General features: G+C 49.9%; 2 pseudogenes; one reads left to right on the top strand and one right to left on the bottom strand.

Moving 5' to 3' along the window:
* Positions 1 to 3,794: 3,794 nt before the first annotated feature.
* On the bottom strand, positions 3,795 to 4,958 carry LOC147971601 (uncharacterized; annotated as a pseudogene).
* A 495-nt stretch (positions 4,959 to 5,453) lies between these two features.
* Positions 5,454 to 6,533, top strand: LOC147971600 (uncharacterized; annotated as a pseudogene).
* Positions 6,534 to 12,094: the final 5,561 nt, after the last annotated feature.

Raw genomic sequence — 12,094 nt, 5'->3', positions numbered from 1 at the left:
GAACGACTGCTATGCACAATCCTGGACCCAGGATTCGAGATTCTCTTGTACCTCAGTTTTTGTTGCCTTCAGCTTTGATTTGAGGCCTATCATTTTATTCAATAGTACTCAAATGACATATCATATTTACTAAATTGTACGTGATTTGCACGTCATTTAAATATATAAAAAAAGCATGGGAAAATACATTTGAATATGTATTTCCTTTCCTAGAATTGTATTGGACAAGATCCAATTTGGTTCCTACCTCTTTAGAATCTAGATTGTTCTAGTCCCTTTTTATTAGAGTATCAGATAAGCATGTGGATAGATACTTCTAGAACACATGAGATGGTAGAGTTGGGGGTTCAATTAGAAGACCACGTGACAGAATCATGTGAGTTGAATACTTTATCCAATGGATGATAATGCTCGGATTTGTCATCTCTTGACCGTTGGATGGGCATATCCAATGACTAATATTTGAAGATATTGGCACACTATACAAGGCAGAAAGTATAATTACAAGAAACCAAATTAGAGGATGCGAACATCCCGTTTGAAGAACCCCAACACCCACACCAACAAAAATAGATTGGCTCACTCGCTCACAAAAGGATCTAAACCACCTACACCAAACCCAGTGATTGTCCAATCCTTGATTTCCGATAACACTTGCTTGACAAATTGAGATGGGGATCTCTGCACTTGCGTTTTGTTGAACATCCTCACATTCTTCAGCTTGCAAAGTGACCAAGCTGTCCCGGTCACGAAACAGTCAAAACCACACAAGGTCATTTTGGAGAAACTCCTCTATTCGAACCACCATTCTCTGCAGGTGTTAGACTGGGGAGGAGACTGGATGGTAAGCTGCAGGGCGTCGAAATAGAGATGCCAAACCTCTCTAGCACACACTGAACTAAAATGTGGTGGACGTTATCTCCTTTCTATAAGCACGTGAAACACGCAGAAGGCTCATCCTGAAGCTCATGTCTTACACGCCTGTCCGAGGTCAAGAGAAACACCAGATATGCCATAGGCGTTAAAATAAAATATCCAGCTAGATTATTAATTCTAGTGCAAGTGGGAGACTGTTGGAAATATGCCGAAGAGACAATAATATTGTATTATTATATTTCTATTTCCATAATGAAGAGTTTATATTTCATGTTATAACTGCTATGATTCTGGAATATCATAAACATTATAATATAGGTTCCCTGTCTTGCCTCTAATACTGGCTCAAGTGTTGTTGGTGATAATGTTTTTCGGATCTTAGAATATCGTTAACTGTAACGATAGTCCTGAAACAATATTGAGACTATGACGTTAGAAGAACGATCATATTGAATCGAGCCAATCTTGTTTGTTATACTTTGTGATAATATCGTCTGAAATCAATTTGTTATAACATGTAGTGTTAACATGTGTTTTAATTCCTCATACTATAATAGTATGTTAGTTACTTCCTACCGTATGTTGGACTTCGTGGTTGCTCAAACGTCATTTGTAGCTAGGTGGTCATAACGACAAATTACGGGTTCATCGCAAAGTTCGACAGGGGACTAGATAGCTTGAGAGTAGGATTTGCTCCTCCGACGAGGGGGAGATATTCTTAGGGGCCTACCAATGTGATTGCATCCATCATTGTTTGGCCAAATACAAGCGACTACATCACAGGGATGCTGGAACACTTCAACGAGAAAGAAGAACAAAACTGGCAACGAGATCAACGGTATAGTGAGCATGTACATGACTCAGGAGGATACCGATGCATCTGGGTTTTGTAACGTCTCATGAAGCAAGGGGAACATCATATAAGAACCAAAGGTTCACTCGAATGTCATTCATGTAATCATAGGGATCGACATGGACGTCCACGGTTCCGCTATCGGTCATTGAACGAAGGAGTTTTGTTCATGTCTATGATTTACCGAACCTATGGGGATTTATTTATGAAATTCTTTCATTAATATTCAGAATAGTTCCAAGAGGAACCAGAAGTTTTCGGGGTCACCGGAAGGGTTTTGGAGTTTATCGGGTATTACCGATAATTAATGTATTGGTGGATTTTTTTTGATGATGTTAAATTATATATATATATATATATGAGGCTACTAATTATTAAAGGCTTTTGTATTTAATTTAATATCAACAGGTCTTAAAAAGGCCAAGAATTGGACGGCAAGTTGGGCTATAAGGGCCCAAGTGGAGGTGCCCCCCCCCTTTCCATAGGGGGAGGCCAAATTGGAGAAGGGAAGGGTTTACCCTTCCCCAATGGCCGGCGCACCAAGGAGGGAATCCTTGCCTCCTTGTGTGTTGTCCCTCCTCTCCCCTCTAACGTATATATACATGAGGTGTTGGTCCTTTTCTATATATAAGTTTTGGAGCCTCCTCTAGTTCATCTAGTTCTAATTCTAACTGGTTCTAGTTGACTAATTAGAACTACACCTAGTTCCTCTAATCCTCAGAATTAGAAGTCCGGTGTGGTTCTAATCTCCCCGCTCTAATTCGCCGGCGACGATTAGCTCTGGACGATGAAGCACTGCGGGATTGTGAAGACCGTATGTTTGCAACCAAGTAGAAGAGGTCGTGATTTCGGTCTTCCTTCGAGGGATAGTTCGAGGGAGGTTCGTGGGATCTTCATCAATGGTTCGAGGGACTCCAAGTACGATCTACACCGACTTGTCTTCTTTCATTGCACTCTGTAGTTAGTAATAATCGTTGATCTGAACCCTATATGCATCTTCATATTGTTCCTGGATGTTCGTAGAGCGATTTTTTTATTTTCTACTATGTTTCCTAACACCCGCCCACCCCAAATTAAATTTCTTCACTTGGCTTGCGCTACAAGATCGGATGTTGGACGCGGATCAGTGGAAGAGGCGGTGTTGGGCAAATTGCGATCTTTGTCATCTTCGCAAGAGGGAGCAAGAAACATGGGTACATCTCTTATTTAGATGTCACTACACCATTAGACTTTGGCATTTGGTCATCGAGAAATTTGGCCTTGCTTATATGGACACATCTACCTTACACATTGAAGGTTCCGTCACGGAATGGTGGGATAAGAAAGCCGAGATGCATAACCCGAATAGGCGAGCAATGGCGTCCCTCACCAGGCTTATCTCTTGGACTCCTGGAACGAGAGAAATTCTCGTGTTTTCCGGGACAAATGTGCGCCGCCACCAATCTTAATGCACATGATTTGTGAGGAGGCAAAATTTTGGGGTACCGTGGGTGCTAAGAAACTAGCGCGTACTGGGTTGCATGAGTAATTGATATGTGACTGTGGGTTACTTGTAAAACTCTGTTTTCTTCTTATCTAATATATACGGCAAATCTTATACCTCCGTTTAAAAAACATTATATATAGATATTTGTACCATCTATATATTTTTCCTCAAAAAAATTTATCACTCATTTGTAGGATGGACGAAGTAGGGCGGGCTCGAAGCCCAAAAGACTGGCTCAAAGAAGCGTCGATCCATTCGAGCATCATCCCTGCAGGGATTAAAAACATACCTATCTCCTTGTTGGAGCCGAGGTACCAGGAATCCACTCCCCACCACGAGCCATCAAAGCGGCAGGTGGAGGGGAGGCGAATCCACGAGCTCACCAACGGAGATTGAGGGGAGAAAGGCTTTCTTTGTCGCCTTGCGAGAGACAATAATGCATTACAATGTCGTATCATGCATTGGATGAAGTAGAAAGGATAGAAAACAAAACCATCTTTCTTTCTTTCTCCCTAAATAGCACCCTCGCAATTCTCCTGCATGGCTTGAAGAAAAAGAAAAAGAAACACAAAACCACATTCAATGGGCAGGTATCAACAATATTTCAGCAGCCACGTCATCTTGCAGATGTCGACCGGGATTGTGCAGAGTGGTGGTGCCCCGCTCCATGTTGTAAACATAGAACCCCTTGTCACCGTGTCTCAGAAAATATACGCAGTTCCGCTTTAAACCAGCTTCTTCCGCACTTAGCGATGCCCCGAAGTACCTAGAATTGACCAAAAACGCTCTGTCACCCAGAGTGTGCACTTTCACCCAGGCCATTTCAGCGACGTCCAGCCTCTGAACACCAACATGCAGAACTTCATCTATGAAAAACTGTTGGCCGAAGGATACTCTGAAGAGCTCTCCGTGTGATTCCAACAGCTGAAATTCCATGCAGCTGTGCAGCCAACGCGATCTAACGTCGACGGGGGTTACCGTGAAGGTCGGACGCGGCGAGAACTGGAGTGTCACGACGGCACGGAACAAATCCGCGTAGAACATTCCCCCAAATGCGGTAAGGCGCCTCATTCTTCTGACCACCTTATTGCGGCTTTGGTCCAGCATCCATGAGTCGTACCGATGCTCAAACCATTGGGCTCCGGCGGCAGGGCTGCAGTACCAGAGCACCGTGTCTCGGCAGTTGATCACTAGCACGACGCAGTTGGGGTCGGTGGGCGCATGCGATAGCAAGCACCTGGTGGTGTTCTCTTCCAGGAACCCCCCCCCCTGATGACCCGATGGCAGGCCGATTCTCTGGCGCGTGGACGGGTTCCACAGGAAGGTCTCGCGTGAGTCGCGGTGTCGCATGAGCAGCCAGCCTTATGGTGTTACCCAGTAGAAGTGGCTTTCTAGATCATCCAGTCCCTTGCGTTGTGATAGCTGCATTGTACTTGTGCTGTACAGGAAGAGGCTATCGCTTGCCTCCTCAGTCGACTTAACCCTGTGAATTTTCTCGGCCTTTTCATCTGCGGCCTCTTCTTCACCATCACTTTTGTCGACTTCATCATGATCAGGCTCGTCTTCATCGCTGAAATTTATGTCATCGTCGCTTTCCTCCATCGGCATGTCATTGTTGTAATGAAACAGTAACAACGGGGAATTATCTGGATCCGGTGGAGCTGTATCTTCTTCGCTTCCTTTCGTCGGCGTCGGGTTGTGATTCTCTGGTGCGCGAACGGATTTCTTCAGCTTCTGATGCATGTTTGCGGAACAAGAATCAATTTTCGTTGACTATCTGCCGCAAACAAGTGCCCCTGTAAAAATACGAACCCTTTATGATTGTTTTCTTGGGTTTTGGCATCCTTATGTAGACGATGCGCGTACATATAGTCACTACGAATCTGCTTCGTGATCGAAGTCCCCGTTCTGATGTATAACCGCGCAGAGGTGGACGTCCAAAAAACGCTCGAACTCCACGTGACCACGTGTAATCCAGTCCAAGTCGGATCCTTTCGTCCACTATATAGCGGTGCTGGCATCTTTGCCAGGATGTAACTGATGTTTTGTAAATCCCATGTACCTTAACCCCCCCCCCCCCCCCCCCCCCCCCAACTGCAATGGAAAGCTGTGCCGACAGCATTTTCGTCAAAAAAAAAACTGTCAGCCGATCGAGCCGGAACTCCGAGCTTTCCTAGAGAAACACCGGCAGAAATCAGAGCACCGGACACGGTGTGCGAGCGAGGACGTACGTACGGGATGGAGGCGGCGGCATCGCACGCATGTGATTGGTCCTCTCTCCCGGTGGACGTTCTCGTCCAGATCCTGGATCATCTGCGGTGGTCGAGCCACCCGAGCTTCGGCCTAGTGTGCCGGCAGTGGCAATCCGCGCGCGCCTTCTCGCCCTTCTACCCCGCGTGGATCACTCCTCTGCTCCTCAACGCCACCGACGTCGGAGCCACCAACCTGCGCTACTACAGCCCCTACTACCACAAGAACTTCGAGACCGCCTCCACGCTCAGGACGCCCGACGTCAAGATCGCCTGCGCCACCGGAGAACACCTGGCGCTATGCTCCGAGGACCTAATCATCCACGTCCAGCTCTTGTCCGGCGACGTCCACGAGCTGCCGCCGACCAAGAACGCCATGTTCGACTCCGTTGTCTATGACGGCGTGCGCACCATGTTCGGCGTCGACACTCAGTTTGGCATGCTAGGAATCGCCCGTTGCATCCGAGACAACACCGTCGACGCATGGGGGGACTGGGACTTCGCGAGTTCTGACCATGACCAACCAAGGTTTTTGACATCGCAGGATTGCAACCCGGTACTCCGTGACGGCTTCCTCTATCTGCTGGGGAAAGATGGCGCGCTCGCGGTGTACGACGGCAGCAGGCACGACGAAGGATTTAATATTCTCGAGTAGCCCCAGGGTTTCATGTTCGACCACAAACATAGCTACTTGGTCAAGTCTATCGAGGTGAGCTGATGGCCGTCCTCATTGGCCATCGCGGGACGCCCGTCAACGTCGTCAAGCTGAATGAGCACACGATGCACCTTGACAACGACGGTGAAGAAGACTAATATCAAATGGATGCAGAACAAGATTTTCCTCCCGAGGCTCCATGATTGGCCTCAGAACGTACATGTTGACCTGGTCCAACGTGAAGATGATGTGGCCTTTGTCCCGAAAGATGGACACGCAGATACCACGGTGAAGCATGACGATTTTGGGACAAAAGTCATGTGGTCTTATGAGTTGGGACAGCCTCAAGAGGCAATGGAGTTTTGGGGGACAGAGAGAGTTAATTATGGTATCTGGATCAATTTTAGCACATAGCAGATGATTTTAATAGTACAGTACGGTCTTTTACTACTATTGTCGTGCAGGAGGCGGCCAATGGATTAAGCACGAGAACGAGCATGATAGCTTGATGGATTCTCTTACAATGGTCGATGGAAATTTCTTGTCATACAAGACGAACAGCAGTCAGATTGCGACGCTGGACTTGTCTCCACACCACACGTTCAAGACACGCGACCTGTTGAGAGATTGCGTAGTACCATACCAGCAAAGCAATGGACTCCCGTTCCATCAATTCCACCAGACCAGACCAGACCTGATCACCTCTCTAGGCAGCAGCGCCGCCGCCGACGGACACCACCGAGCCTGGTCCGTGCTCTGTTCTCCTTGTTGATCTTGACCGGCGTGACGACGTCCGCGACTCAGAAAGGCCGCTGGCATCCAGGTCAACCGTACGTCAAGGTCGTCGGCGAGCTCGCACAAAGGCCCCGTCTTTTTGGCGGCAGGAGCTAGCAGACCATCATGGGCGCGTGCACGTCCGAGGCTCTTGGCCAAGTTCCCATGTCGCCTTGCGCGGTCGCCACCGCCGTCCATGCATGGGGAGCACCTCACCTCTCCTCTCCCACGGAACCAACATACCTTCGCCGTCTCCTACGTGGTGCATGACGCCGTCGCGATCGTATACGCGTACGTCCGCGTCGTCTTCCTCAATTCCGTTTCTTTCTCGCTCGATCACACTACTTTCTCTTTCTTCAGTTCCAATACGAGGCAGCGCGCGTCTCCTTCTTCTCCGGCCAGTACCGGTGCTGTGCGCCGCCGCGGCGACTCGATTCTTCTTGTTCTTTTTCTCTTAATTTCCCGTCAATTCCAATACGGCCGGAGAACAAAGAGCCATGAAAAAGTGACGGCGACGTACAGGAACCAGCATGCGTTTGGCTCGCCTCTCGTCATCGCCATCTCCGTTCAGTGCCGCGGGATCCTCCATATTCCGGCCAGCCACGACTCCCCGTTCAATTCAACCAGACCGCGAGCTCGTCTCCTTCCTCTCTCGGCCCAGCGCGCGCGTACACGTCAATTAATTGCAGGAATCTGCGCGTACGTACGTCACCGCCGACCGATCGGCCACTCGTCCGTGCTTCTCCGTCTTGATGTCCACGTTCGAGTGAGAAAGGCTGTTGGCGTCCACGTCAACCGTCAACTCCTCGCGGATGGCAGTGGCAGTGCCTGGCGTTGGCGGCGAGGTCGCACAAAGGGCACGTCTTTTTGGCGGCAGGAGTATAACTTTCTTTTTAGTCTGCATATAACATTTGATCAAAGTTAAACTTTATAAAGTTTGACTAATTCTATAGAAAAGAATATCAGCATCTATAATACTAAAGTTATATGATATGAAAATTAATTTCATGATGCATCTAACAATATTGATTTTATATTGTGAATTTTGATTTTTTCTATAAACTTGGTTAAAGTTAATAAAGTTTGACTTTGATCAAATCTTATATATGCAGACTAAGAAAAGGTGAGAACCATTATGCGTGCGTGCGCGTCCGACGCTCGTTGCAGTGTTTCGAGGTGCCTTCGCGCACTTAATTGCCACCGGCGTCTTGGGGTTGGGGAGGAACCTCACCTCTCACACACAAGTTAGAGCATCTCCAGCCGTTGACCCCACACACGGTGATTTTACGCGCCTTCTGGGGGCAAGCCGGCGCTAAAATCGGCGCGGGGGCGAGCGGGTTCCAAGCCACTCGGCCCAGGGTCGCCCCCAGACGCGTTTTTTTATTTTAAAAAAAGTTGAATTCGGCAAAGTTTGGCTAAAATTCGGCAAACTTGATATTCATATTAAACATGTTCAGCGTTCTACATAGATTATTTAAAAAAAGGTAATCTAAGGGGCGAGGAAGCCGATCAGCGCGGCGAAGTCGCCGCCGTCCTCCTCCTCCTCCTCGTCGTCGTCCTCCTTGATGGCGCGGCCGCCCCTGCTGGACCCTTGCCCGGCGTCTCCATGGCGGGCAGGCGGCGGCAGCGGCGTGTAGTCGTCGTCGTCGTCGAGGACGACGATGCCTCCCTCGCCCCGGCCACGGCGACGAGCTGCGAACCGCGCGAGGGCGGCGCACTGGCGCTCCCTCTCCGTCTGCACCCAGTCGTCGTGCGCCCATTTGAGGGCTGCTTCGTCGTCGAGCGCCTCCTCCTTGACGCCGTTGGCGAGCCCGGGCTCCGTCTTCACGACGGGGAGCCCTGGCTCCGTCTTCGGCTTGACGGGTCGGGGAGGAGCCGAGGACGAAGCGCGGCCGCCGCCTTCGTTGATGACAATGCCGGCTGATCGGGTGCGCCGGTCGAGCGGGGTCTTCGCTGCGGGCTCGGCCTTGACGCCGAACACCGCCGGAGAGCCGGAGGAGTGGGAGGAGGAGTGGGAGGAGGAGTGGGAGGAGGAACGGGACGAGGACGACGAGCCGGAGACAAACCTCCTTCGCATCCATTGCCCGGCGCCGCGGCGGGGCACCGGAGCGACGGCCGATGCTCGAGAGTATGTGAGCGGTGGGTTGTTGCCGCCCTCGAGGTGCGCGAGAACCTCGCGGAGCGTCCGGTCGGGACGGACCACCACAGGCGTCGCCCCTCGCTGTTCCACCGGCTGCCCGCCACCACCGATGCCCCGTTGGTCGACGCGAGGCGTTGCTCCTGACGGTGCTGGAAGTACGCCGCTCACGCCTCGTGGTTGTCGCGGCGTACTGCGGGGAGGCGCGCTGCTCCTCGGTCAGTAACGACCGAACGCGGTCGACCTCACCGGCGAAGTAATCGGGGCGCGCGACGACGTCCGGCAGGGGGGGATGGGGATGCCTCGGCGCTGAGCCTCCATCCTGTCGGCCCAGCGCGCATGTCTGGAGGCGCCGAAATATTGGCCTCGAAAAGAAGGTGCGCCTCCCACGTCTGCAACGAGCGGCGGCCGAAGCCGTTGGCCGCCGCTCCGTCGCCGGGGAACCGCTCGCACATTCTCATGGATGGGGATGGGATAGAGGAGAGGTTCATCGGCGGCGGAGAGAGAGACAGAGAGGTTCTGGCGCGGCGAGAGAGAAATAGAGAGGTTTGACGGCGGTGTCTGAACGGCGGGGGGGGGGGGGATGCTTTTTATAGCCGCCAGGGAGGCGTGTGTACGCGGGGCGGGGAGTGAGGCGGCGCCGCGCTGCCCGTGAAGAGCCTCCCCGTGAGGAATCAATGGAAGGCTGACCGGCGGCAGCCTTGGCATTGATTCCTCACGAGAAACCGAGGCGTTCGCAGGACGACGAGGCGAGTGTCGCTGACTCAGCGGGCCCATGGCTCTTTCGCGTCAAAACCATTTCGCCCGGCGCCCCAGCGTGCCGGGTTCGGTCTGGGTCCACCGGCGCCGGATTCGGCCCGAGCCGTCAAAAATTTGGCTTCTGGGGATGCGGCTGAGTCGATTTTTATGCGCCAACGCAAAAAGATCATTTGGGGAGGACGTGTTAGGGCTCTGTACGTACAAGCTCGTGTCGTCTACTCCCTCTCCGGTCGGTCACCGCGACGTCCATCCATTATATTCCGGCAAGAGGTGCTCGGGTTGCAAGAGCTGCCTGCCAAGGGCGGCGCTAGGGGTATTCTTGGGTCTTCATGTGAATACCCATGATTTTTACAAAACAGTGTTGATTTTAAAAAAAGAGTGACAATTTTTGAAAAACAACAATGATTTTGACAAAATAAATACACATGAATACCCGGTTGCAAATTCCTGAAGCCGCCACTGCTGCCTGCTCGATCGGTTACTACACCCGCCGTCATGGGGCATCGTTTGATGCCCGCCGGGTTGGTCTAGGAAAGGGGAACTGCATATACTTTCTGACATACGAGGATAAGGCGTTGTATGTGTATGACATGGAGCGAGGAACTACTGCCATTCACAATCCTGGACTAACTCTCACGGATTCTTATGTGCCTCAACTTTTTATGCCTTCGGTCTAAACGCTACTTCTACAAGTTCTTGTGTTCCATCAAATCTGTTCACTGAGATGGAGGTCCAGACTCCAGAGACAGCAACGAATTTTGCTCACGATGCGCATTGCCGTCATCAGTGGATGCATGAGTAAGAAGATTTCCATAGACCTAAATAATTTTGAATGATATTATTTTGCTTCTATAAGTATGTTTTTACAAGAGGTATATGCTACTTAATATATGGTCTTTGGCTTTTGCGCTAAAACAAACTGACAACATGGTAGTCTCATAAAACAGAGAGGGTCATTTCATTGATCAACAACTGGACAAGGATTAGAACCATGCCGTAGGCAACTAATGTCGTCTTTTACAACAACAAAAACTAATGTCATGTTAAGCCATGCACATTCTCGTATTCTTTTTCAAACACCCTAATATACTAATTACTTAAATGGTTATTACAACAATTCATTAAAGCATACACCTTGTAGAGCGAAAAGCTATTAGTAAGAGCACCATCCGACCTACTATCTATACTTTGCATCTCACGAGCAACTCAATTGGTCAGCCAATTGATTTCAGCAATCTTAAAATTCTGAAGCAGCCTAGTGATTCTCAAAGTCTCCTTTTTCAGATCAACAAGAGGGGACCTGTCAAGGCTTTCATTTTCAAAGAAAGACACAACAAAAGCACAATCAGTCTCCACAACAATAGGCTTATGAAGAGGGATATCGATATAGAGCCCGTCAAGTCCGACCGTGCCCTTGTTGCTGGGTGCCGTGGGACACACCCATCGACATTGTCAAGCTCAACAAACATACGATGGAGTGGGAGATGACGGAGAGCCTCGAGGGAAGAGCCATGTTCACCGGCACACTCACAACAATGATGAAGAGGACTAACATCAAATAGATGCAGGACAAAGTGTTCCTCCCTAGACTCTTCAACTCGCCCGAGACCGTCGATCTGGACCTTGTTGAGCATGATAATGCCAAAACCGGGATTTGTGCTTCCAACGAAGAAAATGCGGTAACAATGACACAGACACGTGGATTCATGAATTGGGACAAGGCAAGGAGGCAAGGCCGTTTTGGGGGAAGTGAGAGAGTAGATTATAGTACGTGGGTTGATTTTAGTAATTGTTGACTTCCCTATTCTGTTGGATGGTATTTCTCGCAGGATGTGTTGCAAGAACGCCACCTAGTGAGATTGCAATAACTCTATTGTCGGGGTATTTAAGTGAAATTTGAAGGATAAAGCTAAAATCTGACGATAGATTTTCGGTCGTCTCGCGTGAACGTTTTTTTTTCTGTTGGATCGAGTGCACCAATCTTGATGCATAGATAGTTGACACATCATCACCAGGAATCATCTGTTCCAGGAGTGACCGAAATGAACACGAGACCCACCACTTCCCTTATCCCATCACTGTCACCCATTTCCCCTTCGCCCTCACTTTCTCTCCTAGGATTCCCATCAACGAGGTGCGGCAGTCGCTGTGTGACGGCGAGCAGCTTGGCAACGGCTTCGACCCTGGGGCGGTCGGACCTTGTTGATGGCAGCTGGGAAGCCTTTGTGCATGTGCCCCTAAGGATTAGCTCTATCTGAAGCACATGACACTAAATCTCGATGCTGCGTATGAACAGTGAGAAACC

Source organism: Triticum urartu, chromosome 5A (assembly GCF_056163025.1).
Source record: "Triticum urartu cultivar PI428250 chromosome 5A, HENAU_Tu73, whole genome shotgun sequence".
In the NCBI taxonomy this organism is placed as follows: domain Eukaryota; kingdom Viridiplantae; phylum Streptophyta; class Magnoliopsida; order Poales; family Poaceae; genus Triticum; species Triticum urartu.
Note: the sequence above shows the minus strand (reverse complement) of the source record. Positions and strands in the feature narration are given on the sequence as shown.